This window comes from Protopterus annectens, chromosome 1.part1 (genome assembly GCF_019279795.1).
Source record: "Protopterus annectens isolate FY-2018-M chromosome 1.part1, PAN1.0, whole genome shotgun sequence".
Lineage (NCBI taxonomy): Eukaryota > Metazoa > Chordata > Ceratodontiformes > Protopteridae > Protopterus > Protopterus annectens.
In genome coordinates this window covers 716422370-716448426 of record NC_056726.1, presented here as the reverse complement: position 1 = coordinate 716448426, position 26057 = coordinate 716422370, and positions in this window count along the sequence as shown.

The following is a 26057-nucleotide window of genomic DNA, read 5'->3' as shown; positions in this document are numbered from 1 at the left end:
TGGATGAAGTAGTTGATTTAAGCCTGCCTGGAACTTTTGAGGGTTGTTTTAGTGTTTTTGTAGGAGATTTTGGTAGAAGCTTTTTTTATCTAGTAAAATAGATTTTTTTTGTATCATTCCTGAGTTGATGATATTTTAGATTGTCAAGTGGGGCTTTAATTGTTCTCCAGCTGGCCCAGGCTCTGTTTCTAGTTTTGATTTTAGATTTGGTATCTTTTTTGAGCCATGGTGCTGTGTTTGATCTATATTTTATTGTACCTGTTGGAGCATGGGAATCAAGGATACTTAGGAATTTAGTGTTAAAGTGAGCTATAGCCTCTTCTGATGGTAGATTTTTTAGTTTTGACCAGTCAACTGCTTTTAGTTCATTTAGGAATATAGCAGTGTCAAAGTTTTTCCTGTTTCTAAGTGTTTTATATTTGGTCTGGTGAGGGTTTCCTGCCTTATGTTTTATGATACAGGTTAGTAAATGGTCATTAAGGTCATCAGGGAGAGTGCCAGCTGTGTACATTTGGGGTTGGTTATTAACTAGGATCCAGTCTAGGATACTTTTATTGCTGTTTGTTTTGTTTATCCTAGTGGGAGAGGTTATGGTCTGTTTAAACCCAGAAAAGTTTATAGGGGTGAGGGGTGTTTGGAGGAGCAGGGGTGCCATTCACTATTGAACTCACCAAAAACTATGTTTTTTTGGGTATAGGTATAGGATATCCTCTAGGGTATTTAAGTTGTTGCCTGGCAGAATGTAAGCACAGATGATGTACATGCATTTGTTCTGGTTAATCTGTAGTTTGGTTATGAGGAGTTCTGTATTATTGAATTGGGGTGGTTGAATGGTCTCTCTATTAACTGTTAGAATATTTTTGCAAAGGACTGCTGTCCCACCTCCTTTCCTTGTAGTACAGTCTAGCCGGTGAATATTATATCCTGGAGGTAGTATCTCATTATCAGTAGTACTAAGTTAGTATGGTCTAACCGGTGAATATTATAGCCTGGAGGTAGTATCTCATTATCAGTAGTACTAGGTTAGTACGGTCTAACCAGTGAATATTGTATCCTGGGGGTAGTATCTCATTATCAGTAGTACTAGGTTTTAGACAGGTTTCCGTAAGACACATAATGTCGGGGGAGTGAGTTGCTAGGAGGGCGTGTAGGTTGGGAATCTTATTGTTAATACTTCTAATAATTAGGTGAAATGCTAGGAGGGAACTAGTGAGAGTAGAAAGAGATAGCTTGACTGTTGGGGTTGTGGTAGGGGAGTGAAGGTTATTGGGAGTGGGTGGGCCAGGGTTGGGATGGACGTCCCCATGTGTTATAAGGTTATAGTGACAGGATACTCAAAGCTTTAAGAGTTTGTTTATTATATACTCTTTGTCTTTAGGATTATGTTTTGTGGCTTTACAGGGTGATAGTTTGTTGATGATGTGTTTAACCACAATGTTGTCCCTTCACTGCTGTGTAGAGTAAATATTGTGGCAAAAAAAAAATGATACTGTATCAGGTCAAGTTGCCTAAAGCAGTGAATTGCTTTATTAATATATCTTCTCTTTAAATACTTTGGTTTCTAAAGAGCAAGGCAAGTTGCCTTCATGGCATATACAATGTGAACTTATATAAGAAGGCCTGGAAAAATGCACAATTTCAAAACCAGTATTACAAAAAGTAAAAACAAAAGAATATTGATCTATTTAAATTATACAGATGACCTTTAATATGCTATAATTTGAAAAGGTCATCATGTACAATAACTGAGCTCACCACTGCTATCAGTAAATTTATTATCATAAGACCTAGTAAAATGTGCATAAATTATTACAGCAGAAATAGGTATAAAATGACATGATCTTTAAAGATTTAAAGACAGTATTAAACAGTAATTTATACTTTAACCAATGTGTAGCTGTCAAAGTCAGAAAACCATGCTATTTAGCTCATCTAATTCTAAAGAGCATAGCCAGTCAATATAGGGAGATCAATGTACAATGTTGTACATCACAGCTATGGCCCATTATTAAGTACAGTGCTACATCGTGCAGTGTTTAAATATCCCGCATGGAATGACTTAAAAAGAAATATTAATTCCTTGCTATGAAAAAAATAATAGAATAACGGGGTTGAAATACCTTATGTATGCATCCTAATAGATTACTGATAGCAGTTTCAAAGTACTTCTGGAATAGGTTCATAGGTTAATAGAAGGTTACCAGGCTACTGGCCCTAGAGCTCATATAAGCTTAGCCATGTTAATCCCAAGTTGCTTCAATGGTCCCTGGTTAGATGAACGTAATTGGCAGAGTGAGTCTCTGATAAACACTGACTTTCCCTGTCCATGAGGCACATAGATTCAACCCCCAGGGTGATATTGCAGTTTCCCTTTCATTTTTCTAGGTTTTGCTTCAATAGGGTCAGTGAGGAGCTCAGTTTCACATGAACTGGAAGTTTATTCCAGAGTAGTGGCAATTTGCGGGAGATATATCTGTCTATCCAGTATGTTCTGTTAATGACACAGGCAAGGTTAAGATCCCTAGAGTGAGTGACTCTTGTGCCATTTGACTTGCAGATGTGCAGCATATCCATCAGGGCAGAGTCAGAGAATTCCCTGTAGGCCAGACACAAATCACCTCTCAGCAGCCTATACAATACAGGTACAGCAACAGTAATTTCAGTCTGTCCATGTAAGCATAATCGGCCTTAGGCATAGGTCGACTAGGAGGCCGGCTAGGGTGCCACTCTAGAAGGGGTGCTTTTCCAGGAATCTGGATAGTGTAGGTATACAAAGGATGAGGGCACTGGCTGGTGTTGGGGGGCACTGTGTAGATCTTTTGCCTAGGGTGCCAGTTGACCAAAACTCCAGTCCTGCATGTAAGTCATTGTTTGGAGGCCCTGTATTTCTGCGTGGGAAACCTCTGGGGTCTCTCCAGCTGCTGCAGGTGTCTAGTGAGGTACATACAGAAGGGAGCATTGTACTCTATTAATGGTCTGATGAGGGTCAAGTACAGTGGAGTTATAACATCCTTAAACCCAGCTGAGATGCCCTTACATATGAGAAGCACAACATAGAAGGCTTTCTTTACCACTGTGGAAACTTGGTGGTCGAAGTTCAGATTGCTATATACATGTATTCCCAGATCTCGAACCAATGAGTTTGAACTTATGGGGGGGGGGGTGTTGTCAATATTGTAATTAGCAGGGAATTCTGCTTTGCCAAAGGGAATAATAATGCACTTTTTGTACTAACAACCAGATAAATAATTCCAGAGGGCAACAATGGAATATAGAAATGGCACTAGTCATTTGTCTGTGTTAGCCCCACCTGTAATATATTAACATCATTGGGGGACTCAATGATTGCACCAATTTGCAAACATCAGTGAACTTGTTAAGTCAAAGCCCATCTACTTTAACCTGGAGCTCCAATAATTAGATTCCAACCAGTACTGGGCCCAGCAACACAGGTCCTTGTGGTATGCCGCTGGTGACAGGTCTACTAGTAGAGGTGGAGTCACCAACTTTGACACTATTATCATGTAGCCAAATGGCTACAAATCTAGTGATGTAAGGTTTAATCCCAAGCTGGGAAAGTTTCTCAAACATACCTGAGTGGAGAATTGTGTCAAAAGCATTGGCTAGGTCAAGATAGTCAGTATGCACTGTCTTACCTTCATCTAGGGCTTTGGTGACTTTCTCAGAGAAGTCTACTAGGTTTAATAAGCATGCTCTACCCTTAATGAAGCCAAACTGGGTTGGGTCTAGGGTTTGAATGTCACTTATATCCGTGTTGAGAAGGTCCAAGATGATTATTTCAATGACTTTGCAGATGAGGCTGGTTAGCATACCTCATAACCACACTGAATTCCTTGGTAAATACCAGTTTTGAGGACAAAATATTGGGTGCCACAAATTCCCGAGTGGTCCCTTTAATTTCTGAATTTCCCAGGGTTGTTTTTAATTTTTTTGGAACTGTTGCTGATGTCATCACATGCAGGGCATGTGCAATGATGTCAGCATAAGGCAGACAGCGAGCCATTACTGCTTAATTTAAATTTACCGGTCCATGGGTTTGGCAGTTTGAGATGCAAGTTCACACAGGCACAGTGACAGTACTTCTTATTTATGTATTGTGATTGCATTCATAATGGGGAATGGCCTTTTATTTTTGTACTTACATTTTGACAATGTTAAGGGCTCCATGTAAGTTTAGTGTACAGGAACAGTCTGTTATTTATATACCACTTGCATTTTGACAATATTAAGGGCAGTGTACTTGGAACGAAAATGGTTACTTATGTACTAAAGTTGTATTCGAGATTCAAGTGCACTTTGACAATGTTAAGGGCTCAGCAAGTGTAGTGTACATCTCTCACTCGATGCTTGGGAACGGCTATGTATAGGAGGAATGTTAGTGCATTTTTGGATGTTTGCAGTAGTTCCTTTGCAGTTTGAATGCCTGGCTCAAGCATGCAGTTCCTTTACAGTCAGTCTGAATTTTTTTGTACATGGTGTCTGCAGTAGTTCCTTTACAATTTGAATGTCTCGCTCAAACATGCAGTTCCTTTACAGTCAGTTGGAATGCTTGTACATGGCATCCACAGTAGTTTCTTTACAGTTTGAATGTTTCACTCAAGCATTTTACAAGTCACTCAACAGTAGTAGTTCCTTTACTATTTGAATGTCTCGCTCAAGCATTTTACAAGTCGATCAACAGTTTGAATGTTTGTACATGGTTCATTTTACAAGTCGCCGAAGTGCTAGTTGCATTTGAATGTGGGAAACAGTAGTTCGGTCCTTTGCATTGCATTTGAATGTGAGAAACAGTAGTTCAATCCTTTGCATTGCATTTGAATGTGGGAAACAGTAGTTTGTGTCCCTAGGTTTGAGCCTTTTTGCTTTTTCCAGATTTTTTGTGCTGCATAATTCTTTAAGGGGAGATAAGTTTAGTGCTGCTTATGCCAAGTCAGTTTGTCTTACTAGTAGCACAACAGGTAGTATCCTTGCTTTTTGATGCAGAAGGCTGAGGCTTCTACTCCTTCAGTATGTAGATGTATTGCTGATACTGTACCGTGTTGTACTTTTAAAGGGGGTGGATGCTACAGTCCTGACAATGACCTCTTTGGCAAAGATACCTAGTAACTATGAACCTGTTATCAGTTTGCCATCCATTCTCTATGGCAATATTACTAGCTTATCATTTCTTTAATGTAACATAGGTAAGTTGTTCTTCAATGGCAACAGGCACTGTAGATGAAACAATGAAATATAAAGTTGTTTTCTAGCAGCAATCTTTTCATTAGTTACAGATTTCTTTAATGTGGAATTATTTAGATGACTTCTGCATTGTCTTTGAATGTGGGTTTCAATGCTGTTTCAATGAATGTGAGTTTCAGGGGCAGAGAAGTTTTAATGCTAAGTCTATTTTCATTGTGAGACTGTATTGCTTTGTTTACCAGATGTCTATTAGTGTTTGTGCTATAAAATGTAAAATAAAGATTTTAAATGCAATACAAATAATCTTTGTAGATGTAAAGCAGTATGAACATTACAATGTTCATGGTAAATGGGGCAGAACAGCCAAGTAATGGGACATTGGAATGGCTGCAGGGGGGACGGCTGTGTATGGGGGCCCCATTTGACCATGATTTTTATGTGGGGGGAAGGGCAGCAAACTCAAAGACAGGTCTGGGCGGCACAAACTCTAGCTACGCCACTGATCAGTTTGCCATGAAGAATAACATTTGAAGGTCCTAGCAAACTATAATATTCTTTTACTAAGATTAGAATATTGCCTACCATTAAAGCCCTACATTTATCACAAAACTAACTGAAAAAATTATATTGAGCTGCTCTCTTACTTGCTTACTTGCTGTGGTGGATTTGAAGTCTTCTTAAGACACACAGTCTTGCTGTGCTGTTTACTGCTGAATCAGAGACACATCATGACTCCATCTGTAGTCTGTTTAAAGCAACAAGCCTTTCAAATTGCACACTGATAAAGAAATATATTTTGCAGCTATAAGCACAGTTACAGATAACTTATTTTATAACAAACCACACATAGTCTGTCAGATTTGTAGCATATATTTATAAAGTTTTCCTTCATTACAGATATGAATGATGACTTCTACAAAATACCTCTCTCTGTCCTTCTCTCTGTCCTTCTCTCACATAACTGAACTACTACAATTGCTAAATACAAAGCTAGTCATGCACACATTTCCTGGGAAGTCACATAATGTCTGTTTTTAGACTTTTCTATTGTCCTTTTGTGATTTAAGCACTTTTGCTGATGTGAGGATGCCATTCTGAAAGGAAGCATCTGTATAAGCTGTTCCTACTGGAAAAACATCACGTATTGCTGGATTTATAAAAAAGGATGTCTGTTAATAGATATTTGTTCTGCAAACATGAGAAAATCATATAATCCTTGCTTTCCAATATTGCTTTGTTAGGCTTTTCTTTTTGATGCTGTGAAGAGAAGCCTGTCTGTTATACATATAGTATGAATGCACATTTTACATTGCTAAACTCTATACATATATTCAAGCAAACTTTTTCTTTCAGCATATTTATAACATAATTAATTTCACTCTTATATTCATAATATCTAACACTAACATACTGCAAGTCACCAAAAACAAAATCATAAGGTTCATTGTCTTCCTCCTTCCCAGCGAACATCATTGCGACACATTTAAAAAAAAATGGTTACCATTTACTACAGGGTCTGGGGCGATATGTCTGTTCTTCAGTATGAGTTTGAAAGTTGTTATCCCACAATTTCATTGGCGTGGGTGGGGTTACATAATTATGTATGCAAATTTTATGTTAATTAGCCTACAGATTTGCACCTATTTTTCATGGGCCTTTGTCCAGATTTTTGATGCTTCCAGGTTGAGAGGTATGGTGGTTAGACTTATAGGTCTATAGATCCTAGGGTTGGTCAATGGCCTCCTTTGTGCTAGGAGTTTACTGTTGCTATTTTCCACTCTGCTGGAATGAAGCCAGTTCTCAGGCTATGGTTAAAGAGAATGCCAAGTGGGTCCACTAGGTCCTGTTATAGATTTCTTAATAAGCAACCTGGGATGTCATCTTGTCCCATTGCGGCCATGTTTTTGGCCTTGGAGAGAGCAGATATGACTGATCTCTAGAGATAATAAACAAAGGACCGGTGTCAGGTATGCTTTGGGGTATGGCTAGTGGGGATGGAGGTGAACTTTGCACTAAATCTGTCAGCTATCAGGTTGGCAATTTCCTCCATTACAGTATGAGTGTTGCCATCCCCTACCAGTCCGGCCCATAGCTGGGCATTCCGTTTTAGAATTTGGACATAAAGAATGTCTTATGATTATCCTTAGCTAGGGATGCTATTTTAGCTTTGTAATTAGTTTGAGAGAACTTTACAAGATTTCTGATTTGCTTGATCAAGCTGTGGAGGGAATTCTTCCTCTGCTGAGTCAGTTTGCTCTTGTTCATAGACATCAGTTTCTTCCTTTTGTTATATAACCTGATTATACCAGAGGTCCACCAGGGTGGCTTGTTTTTTTGGAGGACCTGGTTTTAATCCAGTCAGGTACAGCCAAGTCTATACAGTTGCTGAAGTATTTATACAAGGCATTTGTGTACACCTCTGCATAAGAATCATTGTTGTCTGTGATTGTGGGGGGGTATAAAACCTTTTTACACCACCGCTTAGCAGACTGTAGTTTGCTTTGGAATTTTTTTAGTTTCTTTGCTCCAGTGGTGGTGACATGTTCAATAGTTACTTGTAGACTGATTTATGGTCAGACCTTACCAAGGAGGGTGCCCCCCCCCCATGTTGGTGAGTACTATGTCTAAGACATTTGAGCTCCTTACAGGAGTGCAGACCATCTGTTCCAGAGTATTTGTACTGACAAAGTCCAGGAACTTCTGGGCAAGCATGTTCGTGCTCATGCATGTCACCCAGTTGATGGAAGATAGTTGAAATTTCCCATGACTAAGGTGTTGAGCTGTGTGGCGAGTGACTCCAGCAACTTGCCAATCTATAATATTGAAAACAAAAGTACGGATAACTCAGGAACTCCAATTTAAATATCCTGGGGTTTATTGGCTCCAATAAAATCCACAGCAGCAAAAAAATACGAACAGCACTTTGCTGCTGTGGATTTTATTGGAGCCAATAAACCCCAGGATATTTAAGTTGGAGTTCCTGAGTTATCAGTACTTTTGTTTTCTTGGTTTGATTTCCACTTTTGTTTTTCTGGTTAATCTATAATATTGGCCAGACATGTGTGTGACATTGTTGAAACGGGCCCACTGCAGCAGAATAAAAGTTACAGATTTCCATTTAATGAGGAAAGATGGAGGTTCACAAGTACTCATTTTTATCGAGCCATGGCAAACGGTGAGACAATAAGACATTCATGGTTAATGTACTCAGTCCAGAAAGATGCCATTTTTTGCTTTGGTTGTAATTTATTTGGCACTGGTGTCATACTGTTACGTAGTGGAACATCTGCTTGGAAAGCACTGTCAAAAAGACTTCAGCAGCATGAAACAGGCGAAGGTCATCAAAACTGTATGGGGAAATGGTTTGACCTTAGGCCAGACATAGTAAACCGTACATCTATTGACCAAGTCAAATTGCAGGTTTTTATGAAGGAAAGAGATTTTTGGAGAGATGTTGTCAAATGCATGACTGATGTCGTTATTTTCTTAACCGAAAAAAACTTGGCATTTTGAGGAAGTAATGAAAAGCTTGGCGATCGTTCAAATGGCAACTTTTTGGGACTGTATGAATTGCTTGCAAAGTATGATACTGTCCTCAGTGAACTTTTACATAGGATTAAGAAGGCAGAGGCACATGTTCAGTACCTCAGTCCACGGATCCAAAATTAGCTGATTCAACTTGTTGCCAGTAACATTCAAGAGGCCAACATAGCGCAGCTTAAAAAAGCAAAATATTACTCAGTTATTTTGGATTGTACCCCCATGAAGAACAGATGTCAGTGGTGGTATGCTTTGTTGAATGCAACGGTGATGATTGTGTCAATCTTCATGAAGTGTTTGTTGGTTTTCTTAATGTTCATGATACAACTGGCAAGGGCTTAGTGAAAGCATTTCTTGAAAAGGTAGACAACTTAGGAATAGACATTGCTGACATGAGAGGCCAAGGTTATGATAACGGCACCAATATGAGAGGAAAGAATTATGGAGTTCAAGCCCACATGCTAGAAATACATGACCGTGCATTGTATGTACCATGTGGAGCTCACACTTGTAATCTCAGACGTGGCTAAGTCATCGAAATATGCCGTTGACTTTTTTCTGTCTAACAGAAAATATGTTGTCTTTTCATCACCTTCATGTTGGGATATACTTCAAGAACATAGGCCAATATCTGGTAAAGGGTTATCGGACACTCGTTGGGAGGTAAGAATTGATGCTGTGAATCCATTGCATTATCACCTTGAAGAATTGCGCAGCGCTTTGTCATCTTTGCGAGAACATGCACTCGAAATGAAAGATAATACAGCAACAGAAGCCGTTATGCTTTTAGACCATGTTACTACATGGCCTTTTGCTCTGACTGTGTGTAAGTGGTAGGATATACTGTTTCATGTCAATAAAACCAGCAAATTAATTCAGTCACCAGATGTTTCAAATGACATCCTGCAGGCAGAAGTCTGTGCTACGATGATGTTTTTTGCAAGACTATCGAAATACAGGATATAACTCTGTAGTCATTAATGCACGTGAAATAGCAGAGCATATGGGTAATGAGCAAGTGTTTCCAGGAACCAGAGTGCCACGTAAGAAGAGAATGTTTGATTACAAATGTGCTGATGATTTGAGTCGTCTTTCTGCCGAAGAAAAATTCAAATCGCATTTCTTTCTTGGTCTCACTGATCAGGCCATAGCTTCTGTTTTGTTGTGATTTGACCAGCTCGTGGAGTGGTATAAGTTGTTTGGATTTCTGTACAACACTAACAGCCTGAAGCAGTATCACAGGGAAAAGGAACTGGAGATTTACTGCAAAAATTTTGAAAGAAAGATGGGAGACATTGATGCCAACAAACTCATAATGGAATTTAATTGTTTTATTTATGTCATCAAGAAAGAGAGAGGACTTGTCACGGCAAACAATTTTTTAATGTACATATACAAGAACAGCCTTCAGGAGGTATATCTGAATGTTTGCATTTGGATCATAATTCTTCTGACCACACCAGTTACTGTCACCGATGCTGAAAGGAGCTTCAGCAGGATGAAACTGATCAAGAATATCTTGCGCTCAACCATGACAGATGACAGGCTTTCTCCATTTTCCGTTATCTCAATTGAAAACAAGATTGCCAGATCTCTAGACTATGATGCACTGATTAACCAATTTGCGTAAAACAAGGCTCAAAGGAAGCGCTTTGCGTAAATACGGTAATGGTGTATGGAATACATTGTACACTGTAGGCCTATGTATACATAATATGAACCCTGTATATATGTTAGCATGCTAGGAAGACATTTGTCACCGTGTTCTGTTACAGACATGTTTTGTTAATAATTTGCATGCAGTTTTGTGTGCATTATGCTAACTGAACAGTCATGGACCAACTGCACTGCAATGCAACTTTTAGAATTACATTTCATGTATTTCATTAATGATGAATACAGCATATGTGAGTTCATTGGGTAAAAGCAGTCTTTTGACATGCATATTTACACAATTGAAGAACCGGATGTATTATTATAGTTACACTATAGTAAGCACTAAGCTCTAGTAGTTTAGGATTATTTTTAGCTTGGTCTTCAGTAAGCACTAAGCTCTAGTAGTTTAGGATTATTTTTAGCTTGGTCTTCAGTAAGCACTAAGCTCTAGTAGTTTAGGATTATTTTTAGCTTGGTCTTAAGGCATTTGTTGATGTGTGTGGACAGTGTGGCCAATAAAATGTTAATTTCAGAGAGATAGTGTAAAGGGTCCCGGACGTATGTTCGGAGGAGGCCACGTTCTTTGTTGCTATGGCCCTGTCAGCAAGTCCAGGTAGGTGGTGTGCATGTCTTGGTTCTTGGTGGGGGACCTATAGCTAGCAATGATTTGATAGGGTATTTTGCCTATAGTTAATTAGATATGGAGTAGTTTGAGAGAGTTGTACTATTTGACCAGTCTCAAGGTGTACTTGCCTTTAATGAAGATGGATACACCTCCACCTTCAGTTCTTTCACCCTCATTTTGAGGTGTAAATGTGTGTTAGGCATTGTAGCCTTGCTCAGCTGGGGTGCTCTCTGTGGCCTTAAATCATGTCTCAGTGACTGCACAGATGTCAGCATCTTTCAAGGTGAGGAGTACTTCCAGGGATTGCAGTTTCATATTTAGACTCCTAGCATTAAGCAGCAGAACCTTGAGTTTGTCTTGAGTGGATTTTGTTACATTAGAAATTTTGTTGTTTTGACATTGCCTAAAAAAGGCACTATGGGGGAGCTAAGTGCCATTGTCAGTACCCCAAAGCATAGAGGGGACAGGTGCAGACCATCTCTGGCAAAGCAGCATGATCTGTTGAACATGTCTTTCCAGGCTGACAAATACTGGATCCCCCTGGACTGACACCACAAACTAAGCCAATTGTTGAAGTTGATCATTTTTTGTTTACATTGTAGCATCATCCTGGGTGGAGGTAGAATGCTGCTTAGGGCTACGGTCATACCTGTCTGAGACACATAATCTGAGAGTTCAGTCATGTCTCTCTTCATATAGTTCACAGAGGTACATCTTAAGTTATTCACCTCAACACAGACTATGAGTCATAACAGTACCTGATGTTGAGTGACTTGAGTGCATGTATTATTTAAAGGATCCAGGCACCTGACAGGCAGCTGACAGTGACCTTCTGCTTGTTCAGCCTAGTGAGAGGGACATCTTTGCATCTCAGTATGGAGTCAGCTATGACCAAGACATTAGGTTTTGCGGTGTTTGCCTTAGGGTCGTATTTACTGAGGCACTGGTGAATGTGTTATGTGCAGTGGTTTCTATTTGCATAACAGTGTGTGCAAGTGGTTTACGTTTGGGCAGTCTCTGATCATTTAGTAGGCATCTAGTGAGTATCTCCATGCATGTGGGTATATGTGTCATGACCTCATTTTGTGTGAGAGGTGAAGTGTGTGTGCTAACAACCTGTTTGATGTCTGGTTTGTTGTTATGTGAGTGAATTTATTCCAGTTTCATAGTATAATTACATCTCTGACATAGGGTGTTTGTTTGTTTTGGGAGTAAGTGGTTGTCAGTATACATGAGGCAATAACTACATTGCCTCAGGATGCCCATGGCTGGTGAAATGATGGGAAACTGCCAATAGCAGTTTTTTACCATATGTACTATAAGGGAAGGGAGTGGGCTAGTTTGACCAGTTTTTGTCCTAAGACTAACAAAGGTGCTTGTTCTATTGAAGGCTATGGATGATAACTGTGGAAACACTGCTCAGTGTACCTGTATTGCAGTTAAGAAGCTTGGGAGGGTTCTGCTGACAGATGTGTAGGGAAAAATTGAGTTTGAAGGCATTTGTGTCTGTACAGGACACCACAAACTCTTGTTGTATGGTACACTGTACCACACAAACCCAAGGCTTAAATACAGGTGAAAATAAAACACCTTTGAGCTAATCTACCAATAAGAAAGAACACAGTGAAACTCCCTCCAGCAATCCCAGCTCAGACAAGGCTGGATCCACACTCTTCTATCACAAGTGTGCAGGGGAGTCATTCTTAATGTATAATGGCTGATTTAGTGCTTAAGTGTATCAATAACAGACTAGATTCAGCAGGTCTAAATCTAGTCCAGTGCAAATCAAGTGCAGAGACTGAAGCAATCACAAACAGTAAAACAGTGAAAAAAATGGTGCAGTGATTTGATAAAATGCAGTTCAAAAAGTGCAGTAGAATCACAAAAATCTACTTGTTTTCTTGTTTTTTTTATTTGTCTTGGATGCCTTGGATTAAAGCAGAAACACATTTGAACTCTGGCAAAGGATACCAAGCGTAGAGCAGTTCTGGTTAATTGAGTGCAAACCCGCACAAACATGAGGCTTAAATATAAGCAAAATTAAACACATTTAAGATAATCTACCAATAGGAAAGCACACAATGAACCTTCCTCCAGCAAGCCCCAGCTCAGACAAGACTGGATCCACACTCATCTGCCACAAGGGTACAGGAAAGCCCTTCTTAATGTGAGATGGCTGGTTTAGTGCTCAAGTGTGTCAATAACAGGCTAAATTCAGCAGGTCTGAATCTAGTCTATGCTATCTAGGCATCAGAACAGTGCAAAGCAAGTGCAGACAAGTACAAAAAAAAATACTTAGAGCCCATTTGTATGTTTCTCAGCTCAGACAGAACAGGAACAAACCTACTGCCACCAAATGAACAATCCCAGTCCTCCCAATTCCAAAGCACAGTAAAGGAGTGTCTGGAAGGAAATGTTGCCACAAACAAACTTAAACATTATGAAATGCTATCATAAACAAACTTAAAGTTATAGATACAGAAGTGTACTTTAAACAGCTTATCAAAGTGTGATTATTCAATAAAAGGACTTCACTTTGAATAAATGAACCAAAACCCACTCAACTGTACACAATTTATAAAGGCACTAAAAATAAGATAAGCTGATTAATAAGCTATCCAGCCAGTAAAACTACATTCAGAAATTTCAAGTGTTTCCCCAACATTAACTGACCAGACTACCTCCCAGTGCACTAGATGGAAAACCACTGACCTCTTTTGATGTAAAAACAATTGTTTGCTAGAGAGTAAACTGCACTACTTTATCCAACAACTAGCTAGATCAAAAAGGAAAATCAAGTAGAATAGACAATAGGAGGCAAAATGCACTTTTTTAATATATACACAAGGAATAGCAAATAAATAATTAAGGATATCAACAGCAGTGTAGAAAGGAAGGAGTTTATTAAACTCAATTTACAATAGGGGTGGGCACTGTAAGATCACCATGTTTAAAAAGCAGAAAGGAAATTACAGCAAAGCTAGACTTTCCACTGCGTGATTCCTTAAACTTCTTGTATTAGAGGCAACATGGAATATATGCAAATTACCCTTTAAGGACAACAGCTATTTCAGCTAAATGGCAATTCTGAATGTCCATGACTTTTTCTTTTAAGTTGATTAATGGACAAATTCAGGCCAATAAATACAAAACACACTAGCTGTGAACATGCATGTTTCTGCCTTATTATGGCATCATCAGCACCACAAAAGTGGAATTTCTTGACTAACATTTGAAAACACAGGTTTGTTGTACCCAACTGATATCTATAAATCTTAGGGTGGCTGCAAAATATCCCAACTAACAAACTAAAACAATGAGTAAAAAGGTCACACAGAAAAAACAATTGGTTAGAAAATAAAAATAAAAATCCAACAAAGCTAGACTTTCCACTGTGTGATTCTTTAAACCTCTGCTGTGCTGAGCATAGCAGAAGCAGGTGTCGGAAAGCAACTCTGTCAGTTACAGACAAAAAATATATGTTTCCTCGCCCAGCAGGAATCACCAGCATTACCTTAGTTTATGCAAACTTCAAATCTTTCCAGGTAAAGACAAAGGCCCAGCATTTCAATGAGTGTTTAAGTATCACTCAAGAGACAATTTAACTAATGAAAAAAAGTGAAATGTGCAGCCTAGATAATTTAAGTATCCACCTCTCACATAAAACAAAAACATCAGGCCAAGAAGATTTCACAAAGCAGAAAATAAAATGGAGCAGGTATCAGAAAGCAGCTCTATCAGTCACAGACAAAAAATTAGAGGTTTCCTCACCCAGCAGGGAATTACAGTAATTAGTTTATGTAGGCTTCAAATCTTTTCAAAGACAAAGGCCCAGAATTTCACTGAATACTTAAGTATCACTGAAGTATGCAACCTAGATAATTTAAGTATCCACCTCTCACATAGAACAAAAATACCAGACCAAGCAGATTTCATAAAACAGGAAACAAACTGGAGCAGGTATCATAAAGCCATTCTATCAGTCACAGACTAAAAAAAATATAGGTTTCCACACTCAGCAGGGAATTACCAGCAGTGCTTTAGTTTATGCAGGCTTCAAATCTTTTCAGACAAAGGCCCAGAATTTCACTGAGTACTTAAGTATCACTCAAGAGACAATTTAATCAAAGAAAAATAAACGTGAAATGTGCAGCCTAGATAATGTGTCTACCTCTCACATAGAAAAAAAAAAAAACACTAGGCCAAGCAAATTTCTTAAAACAGAAAACAAAAAGGAACAGATATCAGAAAGCAGCTCTATCAGTCACAGACAAAATGGAATGTAAGAATAATAATGTTAACAACCTTTCTAGTAAAGATAATAAATAGTATGATAAGCTTGGAAGCATCCACATGTGGCATGTATAACTGTTGTAGATACAATGAGGGTTCGATGCTAGTGTCAAAAGTGCTTCCAACTAATAATGGTTGTATCCTTAGCAATGCTTGTCTGTTTTTCAAAACAGTTTTGTTCAATTCTTTCTATGGATTATGTACTCAAAGTACCTTTAGTGTTCTCCACATAGGTTTCCCCTCTCAGCTTCACAAAGTTAATGTGAGTCATTTCCTTTTATTTGAGGCATTACATTAATTTTGTAGTTCAGTTACAGCAATCCCCCAGATTTACTAATCTTCCATGCAGGACTAATCTAGTCCTGCACGGAAGAGGCAGTTTAAGAGGAAGATGGCAGCACGCCATGCATATTAATGAAGGCACGCTGCCTGAACTGCTAATGCTACATGGAGCATGGGCTCATGCAGGGGGTGTGTCTAAGAGCAGAGCTCTCAGAATAAACATGCCCCTGCAAAGTAGAACAGAAGAATGCGTAAATAAATGAGCAAGACCGCTCATAGATGTCCACATAGCCCCACCAACAGTCCCCATGTGTTCAACAGCAACAGTGCATTTAAATAAAATGCAGAAACCCTTTTATTTGTTTTAACACCCTGAGTACAGCTAACTGTAGGTGTGCGGGTTTGCCCATCACTTAGCTACAGTTAAAGCAGCTGAAAAGGCTGAAGAGGATAACAAAGAATATATATGCAAATGAAGCAGCACAGCAATAGTGTAATGGTTAGAGCATCAGCCTAACGAACAAACATTCCCAGTTTGAGTCCCATGCAGCACATATCATTTTCCATGTGAAAACTGTATATGAACATATTTTAACAACGTATTGTCGTATAGCCTACATAACAAGATTTAAATGTGAACTGGAGTACTGCATTAAATGCACATGTGAAGTGTCAAGTGTCATAATGAATAAGGCACTAGTAAGCAGGTATAAGCACAAATAAGCAGTAGTAAGCGTGTTTAAGTGCGTTTATGTAGGGGTAAGCTTTGCCTACACAGACTAAGCAAAGTAGAAGCTAACTGAGGGTAAGAAACTGTAACCAGAGGTTAGCAGTGCTTACCGTCGCACAAACCCACTCAACCCCGCTCAGAACTGCTTAAAAGTGCCTTAATCACTCTGTATCCAATGGTCCTTGTTTTGCCCAGCAACAAAATAAGCAGCCCCTGCTAGTAACAAACCCAGGACCCTGCACACCATAGCCAAAGTGCTTTACCACTAAACCATCCCAGATATACATATCCTTGATGACTTCACAAACATATCGTCCAGCCCAGTCATTCAACAGTACAGAGAATGTATTCCAACATGTAGATGTATGTATGTGAGTAAATATATTAATGTCTAAACAGGTACAACATATTCATATATGTATATACATATATAAATATATATATATCTATAGATATATATATATATATATATATATATATATATATATATATATATAAGACTATTTATGAACATATAAACATGCAAATGCCTACATCTATAGATATATATGTCCACATTTACATGTCTAAATATATACGGCAGGTTTTATATATATATATATATATATATATATATATATATATATATATATATACATATATAAGTATATACGGACATACATCTGTAGATAACAATGGGGAAATAACAAAACGTATATGTCCTCATGCAACGGTAATGGGGTTTAGAGGCCCCACTCAATATACATCTGGTACGAATAGGTATACCCCCCACCAGCCAAGCACAACCCTCCTGTAATACAGTATCAAGTGTTGCAGATCCCATAACAAGGACCAGACACGACATGGCCATCCCTAGAATACATATACACAGACAGACACATATATGCAGATACAGGTACACATATATCTATATATATATATATATATATATATATATATATATATATATATACATACATATATATATATATATATATATATATATATATATATATATATATATATATAAATCACTACACATACGTGATTCATACCGTAATATACATATGTAGTATGTGCACACAATATGGAGCAGCCAGTATTCATACAGCCACCACCTTACCAATTGGAAACTGTATGAGCCACCCATATGAATGACATTCATAGACTGCAACATATACCCACAGAGATATCAGAGGGTATAATAACACACACAGGTGTGCATAAACGAATGTGAAAGCTTTATTTGTGTACTATGACAGTTGTATATGCCATGTCATATAACTGTTTAGACACTGACATCCATATGAACAGTATAATGCAACTGTGAAACAGTTATACTAAGACAGTAGTCTGGAAAGGTTGACATATGTTGCTGTCCAGGCTGAGGCCTTCAAGTAGCACATCAGTAATGACAGACTGGACCACAGCATACCAGACATTCAACAGTATGTAATGCAGATGTATAGATCAACAGCCTCTATCTATACTCTGTACACAATTCCTAGGGTGTACAGACCCCAGTTCACAAAATGGGATGTATCTTTTACATAACAATGCATATCTGACACCATCACAATCACACTGAAAAACAGAACATCCCATATGGGGAGGTGGTAGGCCTGCCTTTACCCAAGGTAGATTGTATGGTAAAGTACATCCAGATACCTTAAGGCAGCTTATCCCAGATACCCACACATGTGGTAACAGCCTAGGTTAGTCATGGTGCACCCCCCTACACTCACTAATACTGGGCCATATACCACTGTTACATACACTGGTCTCTGGAGTGCATTAGGGCACACATGTATTGTGTAGGTGAAACCCACACATATATGGCCCCAACCCCCCAGTATGTGTGGGGGACACAACAGCAGTGGAGTGATGGCAGGAATGACATCATGACATACACACAGCCCACTACATACAACCCCTGACAGTATGTCATATGTGCAAAGCCTGGCATGTAGCTGGAGGGCAGAGGCTGGAACACAGGCACCTATGTGTAAAACTGTTGTCATACAGTAAGCAAGATATATATATGTGTACATATCTATATGGATATATGTATACTTATATATACATATATGTTCACCATATGTCCTGCGCATGGAGTGGAGCCCTACCTCAGCCCCAATAGTCTCAACCTCTCAGTGCAAGGGGATGTCATGTATGTAGTGCAAGTATATTTGTTGACTAAGTCCAAGTGTATTAGTTCTGGTTTAGGCACTTAGGCTTCAGGCCAGTTATTTTACATTAAGAAGGTTCGTGGTCTGCACTCTTGTGGGAGAAGAGGCTGGACTCTGCCCTTCTGAGCTGGGAATTTCTGGTTAAAGGTTTATAGTGCCTGAATATTTGAACTGTATCTTACTGAAATTGGTTCACCTTGTTTGCTCTAGCATAGACTAGATCCAGGCCTGCTAAATCTAGCTTTGTTTATATGCTTGTTGTTTGTTTGCTTGTTATTTCCCTGGAAGCTAATTCCACCTAATACGCAACTTCTCAGCTTCTGTGGATCACTAGTGATATCTGCATTGCTTACTGTACTTATTTCCTTGTTTCACTTGAAAGAAAGTTACTGTTTGTCGTTTTGCATTTAGTTACTTGTAACACATTGCACTCAAGTTACCTGGCACTTGCTCACTAAAGCAATTATATAAGTCAGCACTAAAAATTAAAAGCACTACACCCTCACTCCCCACTGGCCCTTGTTTTCAATTAAGGATTTCCCAATATTATTCTAGCATGTCCAAAGGTCAGTTGTCAATCTCCTCTCCGGTCCAGCTGGTGAATCTGGGAATCTTGAGGCAATGTTATAACTGCCTCATGTACACAGACAACCCTCTCCTCCTCCCACATAACACAAATACTTGAGAGATGCAGCTATTTAGCCAAACTGGAGGCTGAGCTCTCTCAACTCAGGACTGGCAAGACCAGACAGGAGGAGAAGGCAACTACACACACCACAAAACCAGCCTCACATAATGCTACCACTCCACTGAATCAAACACATAAACACACAAAGACATACTCGGAGGCTCTGAGTAAAAATTTACCTAAACAGCAGAGGCCTCCAAAGCAGACACCCAAACAACTGCTACCTCAAGACACCCCACAAGCAACACATAAACCACAAAAGCAGTGTGCAAAGCAGTCACAGCCCTTAAGGCCAAATACATCAAACATACTTGTCATAGGTGACTCCATAGTCAGACACACTGACGTCCCAGTCACCAGGCTGAACAAGGAGAGGGTCACAGTAAGCTGCCTATCGGGCGCTAGAATCCGCCACATAACACAAGCACTCGGGTCACTCCACGGCAAGTACAAATATGACACAGTCATTGTCCATGCTGGTGTGAACGACCTGAGACGTACCTCCCTGGACTACATGAAAAGAGACATAGAGGAGCTCTCTGATTATGTAGCCCAGGCAGGTATGACCCTAACCCTGAGCAGTATCCTTCCTTCACCAAGAATGATGCCACAATATAGAGACAAGATGATCAGCTTTAACAATTGGCTTAATGTCTGGTGTCATTCAAAGGGGATCCAGTGTCTGTCTGCCTGGGATGACATGCTTGACAAGCCACGCTGCTTCGCAAGGGATGGCTTGCACCTGTCACCCCTGGGATTCCGGATATTGGCTAAGGCTCTTGCCACCCCTATAGTGCCTTTTTTAGGCAAGGCTCAAATTCTAAACCTGCCACCCTAGAAAACAAAAATGGGAAGAAACTGAGGGTAATGCTGCTCAATGCCAGAAGTCTAAATCTCAAAATGCACGCACTCGAGGCCCTTCTCAGTATGGAGAACATCGATGTCTGTGCTGTAACTGAAACCTGGTTCAAGGCTCCTGAGAGCACCCCGGCACTATTAGGTTTTACCTCATATCATGCATTCCGGGCCCAAAACCCGGACCACACCACAAAAGGAGGGGGTGTATCCATATTCATAAAGGATACCCACACCTCAAGGTTGGTGGCAACGCACGAAGCTTCGGAAACCATCCAGGTGCAACTAACCATAGGCAAAACTGCTCTACAAATTGTAGCATGCTACAGGCCACCCTCTCAAACTCAGGAACCCCACACAGCCTTCCTGAAGACACTGGAGGGTATAAATGTATCTCCAAACACCATCATATTGGGTGACTTCAACTACCCGAATATAGACTGGGAACATTACTCAAGCCCTAACTTTCTAGCCCAACGGTTCCTGGAGTTCATAAATTCAAATGCCATGGAACAGCTAGTCACTGTTCCCACGAGAGGAGAAAATATACTAGATCTCATTGTCACAAACATGGGGACAAAATGCTCCACACCGAAGTATATCCCTCATTGGTGAGATCTGATCATAAACTAATCTCACTGGAAATCCACATCCCGCCCCACCCCAAACAAAAAGACCATAGTGAAGAACTTCTCTAAAGCAAACTTCACACTACTCAAGACTGGTGTGGTATCCTTCAAGGCCCCTGAGCCAGAGGAAACCACAACCCAAGCTGCAGAAGCCCTTACAAATGCCTTCTATGAACACCTCCAGGACTGCATGGATCAGGCAATCCCAAATAAAACCAAGACTCTTTCCACAAAGGGCAAACGTCCAGTCTGGTGGACCCCAGCCATTAACAAACTTTACAATAAGAGGAGAAAGCTATTACATGATAGAACAAAATCCATAAAAGGGAAGTCACCCCTGATCATTATTAGTAAAAAATTACGAGCACTCATAAAATAAACTAAGGCCAATTTTGAGAGAAAAATTGCCATGGATTCAAAGGACAATCATAAGGCCTTTTTCAGCTATGTTAGGAACCTGGGTGGAAACTCCCAGATATGCTCAGAATTAGTCCAAAATGATACAAAAATCACTGAACCCACAGACATTGCCAACATACTGGCAGACAGGTTCAGTGCAAACTTCACCCCCCTCTCCCCCCTAAAGGAGAGATAACTATCCCAGCCGAGTGTAGCCTCCCGGAATCTCAAATGCGCAGGTGAAAGCTGCTCTCTCTAAAGCTAAAAACACAGCATCAATGGGACCGGATGGTGTCCCCGGCTGTGTGCTACACGAGCTAAATGAGGAATTAACCCCGCACATAAGGCAGCTGTTTAATCTCAGCCTTACCACAGGATACGTGCCCAAGGAGTGGCGTACGGCAACTGTGGTCCCACTCCACAAAGGCGGCGCCTCTACAGACCCCGATAATTACCGCCCCATAAGCTTAACAAGTCTAGTCTGCAAAGCTATGGAGAGGATCATAATGGAGCTCATAAACAAAGATATAGGGGACTTGCAGACATTGGACCCGACCCAGTTTGGCTTTGTCAAGGGAAGATCATGCCTTTTGAACTTGGTCGACTTCTTCGAAACAGTCACCAAGGCCATTGATGAGGAAAGGCAGTCCATACAGCCTACCTTGACCTTGCAAAGGCTTTCGACACAATACCCCACTCGGGTATTGTAGAAAAACTTACCAGCTTAAATGTAAACCCATATGTCACAAGATGGGTTGCAAACTGGCTTAAGGACAGAACCCACAGGGTTAGAGTTGCTGGCGCTGTGTCAGACTCCAAGCCGGTCACAAGTGGTGTCCCACAGGGCTCGGTCCTTGGCCCCCTATTGTTTGGCATCTACTTCTCAGAAGTACAGGCCAGCATGGGAGGACTTTGGCTGACAAAGTTTGCAGACGACTGCAAACTGGGCGCCATAGTGGAAAGTGCATCGGACACGGATATCCTTCAGAAGGGACTCACGGAAAAAGATAGCTGGTGCCAGAGCCATGGCCTGAAGTTAAATGCCAAAAAATGTATAGTCATACCCTTCGGGAAAAACAAGGTAACCCCAAGCTACCATATAGGTGGCAATCCACTAAGCACAGAAGAGGTTATCAGGGACCTGGGGACCCAGGTTGACAGTGGCCTTTCTTTTGACACTCACATTGCTAAAGTGGTTAGAAAGACCTTCTACATTGCCCACCTGATCATGAAGGGATTCACATCCAGATCTAGTGAGGTCATTGTTCCCTGTACTCTTCACTTATCAGACCAATGATCGAGTACAATGCCCCATTTGGGATGTATCTCACCCGACATCTGCAGCAATTGGAGAGACCCCAAAAGTTCCTCACCAAAAGGATAAAGGGACTCCAAAATCTGTCATATGCTGCCAGATTGAAGAAACTCCAGCTCTATTCAGTCGCATACCGTCTGCTCAGAGGTGACATGTGCCTGACATACAAGGCCATGTCCAACCGCGAATTAATGGACATGCTCCACCTCAAAAAATCCAAATCCACCAAAACCACTACAGCAAGCGACTTAAACCTTAGCACGGATATAAATAGGACGTGCTGGAGGGATAGATTTATCACTCAGAGACTCCCTGTGCTGTGGAATAAAATCCCGGTCCATGTGAGGCAGAGCACCTCGCTGACTCTGTTCAAGAGAAATCTAGACCTGTGGATGGGAGATCGTAGGTTTACCCCGGGAATCATCTCTGTGTCACTGCTGGACAGAGGCACAACAAACTAATGGGCACAGTATTTTTTCATATAAGGGGTAGCGTAAGCCACAAAAATTTGGGCTAGGCTTATAAATGCCTTAGGGCAGATAGCCTAGTATAAACCTATGAACCTATGAACCTATGAACCTATTGCTACTGTAATCGGGATTGTATTCACAGAAATAGTGTGTGTGGGAGGCCACATCTGCTGTTAACATGTGTGCCATTGGCTACTTACAGACATCATAAGATCATCATAGTACAGTACCACTGCTAGCACAGTAATGCCCCTGTGGACTACAGCTGCAATGTGGCCAATATATGTGGACAGTCTGACACACTCGGGTCAGTCCAGGGGTATACACAGAACCCCTTCATGCAAGACATGTGTACCAGGCCTGTCAATGTGGATGTTAACAACCATGTAGATGGGTATAACACATACATACATTTGCCCCCATAGGTTATGCATTCATACACCCCTGTCTGTCCTGATACTTAATAACCACTGGTACCGAGGTGCCATGGCCACATACTATCCACTAGTTACTGACATACATTTGAACAGCATCCCACTGCATTGTCTGACATACATGACTGTTATGGTGGCCAGGCAGCAGTACATCTGGTACGTATCTGGGCATGACATCTCACTGGATAAGCACAATAAGCTGCTAGGCATGTAACAAAGCACAGTGCAGGTTACAGGCAGACTGACTTAACACTGGGCTACATCTCCTATGTGGGAATACACATGTACCTGCATAGATAGCAGGCTGTACAGGCATGTCACATCACAGAGTAACAGACACCTGTGTGAAAGTACATAACCACAACCAATGTGAACACAGCCACAGCCACATATGGTAAGCTAGCATACTATTACAGTATATGGACTATCTGATGTACACCATCCTTATATGAGCCACTCACACAATAACCCTACATATACTGGGCCACTACACAGTATGATCCAATGGTTTTCTGTGGTTTGGGACATGTGTGCATTCACACCTACAAACATGTAAGCTGATAGGGTGACATACAGTTGAGCAGCATGTAACATCAGATAAAACAGGACCAAGAACAATGACATCTACCACAGTCTCTGCACAGGCCAAGGTACATATGCACTATGCACACACTGTTGACAATTACCAGACTTACACATACCTCAGTACTGTACAGACAACCACAGAATGCCCAGGCTATGTCCTCAAATATAACCCCTACTATACATAACATGTGTAGCAGCCTGATATCTCACTGGCTTGTTATCAGTTATGCTGTCAATGAATATGGTGTATAGAACATATGCACCCCCTACTGCATGACATATGTACAAAAGTTGACATAACATTCTTATATCCAACTCACAAACCATTTCAAAAATCTCGAAAGCCAGGAGAATGTGGGGAGTTAAACCTACTAGAGACCCTAAAGGGGTCATGAACCTGCTCAACATTATGAAAAATGGCATTGAAGTTAAGCTTCCTCACATATTGTTTGAGGTCAATTAATGTCTGCACTAAATTCACAGATTTACTTGGAATAAAGTTAAAACCTTTAGCAAGTAGGTCACAAGCAGTAACATTCAATATTAAATCAGAAATGTTATACACTTTAAAGTCCTTAGTATTGTTTAATTCAATAGACACAGATTTTAGAAAAAATAAGTTTCCATCTAACAGACCACTGTTTAAGTCCATCATGAGTTCGTCCTCTATCTCTTCCCTCTCCACAACCCCTGTTGTTTCCCCTGTTCGACTGGAAAGTTTCCCATTGGTAATTGGGATACTGTTGATGCCCCTGGTTGTTGTTCATGCCTTGTTGGTTCATGAGGCATTTGGAGCGCCTCAGCGGAAGATAATCTTCCTCGTCTAAAATATTATCCTCAGTAGGCTCATAGTTAATGTCAACAGTGGGGGCATTTGAGTCCATCCTGGGGTAGTTATTGGTCCTACTTGGATACCATTCTTGAGACTGTGGTGGTGGGGGGTATGCTGTATTAGTACTGAACTCACTCTCATCCCTCATGAGTTTCTTTAATTTCCTATTTTTTATCACATTCATTTGTTCATCAGTGCTGCAAAAAATTCTGGCATAGTCAGGCCTATAATCACCAAACAATTGGTGTTTGATTTTTGAAAGGTTTTGTGAACTGGATACAAGATTGCTATGTACAAACAATAATAATAGGAGACAAAAGTGCAATCTGAGTAATGATGAAATTGATGAATTAGAATTTCTTAAGCATTCTGCGGGGACTAGAATTATGAAACCTTTTAAAGGGGATGCTGTGGTCATTATGAATAAGGATGATTACATCAAGAAAATGAGGTTGATGAATACACCCACTTATAATAGGAGTTCATTAAATGAAATGAATAGCACTTACAGAAAAATAAATGGATTTATTCAGGACCTCTTTATCGATGGTGTAATAACCATCAATTAACTACACTTTTTGTCAGTAGAAATCCCCTATAACCCCAGTTATTTTTGGTGTACCTAAATTACATTAGAGCAAATTGCCCCCAATGTGACCCATAATGGATGCCAGGGGTTCAATAACCCACCCACTGGGGACATTCCAAGACATGCAATTAAAAATATATCTAATGGGAGAACCCCATTTGTGTGTCGATTCCTGGGATTTTTTAAGAAAAATGAATAATATAATATATGATAATGATTTTTTACTGATAACAGTTGATGTGGTTGATTTGTATACAGTTATACCCCATGAAATAGGGGAACAATGGTTCTGTGATTACCTACATCTGAAGAATATTCCACAACAAAAAATTAATATGTATGAACAACTCCTGCATATGGTACTTAAAAGTAATGTCATCCTTTTTTGAGAAGAAATACTACCTCCAGACCCAAGTGGTGGCAATGAGTTCATGTTGTGCAGGCCTTTACGCAAATAAAGTGATGCTCGAATGGGAAAGGCAGTTTTTAAAGGATTCACCATTCTTTTTTTTGCCATACTTATACCCATTTTCTTGATGATATATTTATTTTGTGGAAGGGACCAAGGGATCAGGTTGAACCATTCTAGCACTATATTAATAACACAACCTCATTCTTGAAGTTCGTACACATTATTAGTGATATTGAAATTCCATACTTGGACATTTTACTGAAGAAAGACAATCCCCAGGATTCAAGAAGCACGGCACAAGGACGGTTTTAGCCTTGCACCGAGCATCCTCACTACAGATGGCATAGCAGTGC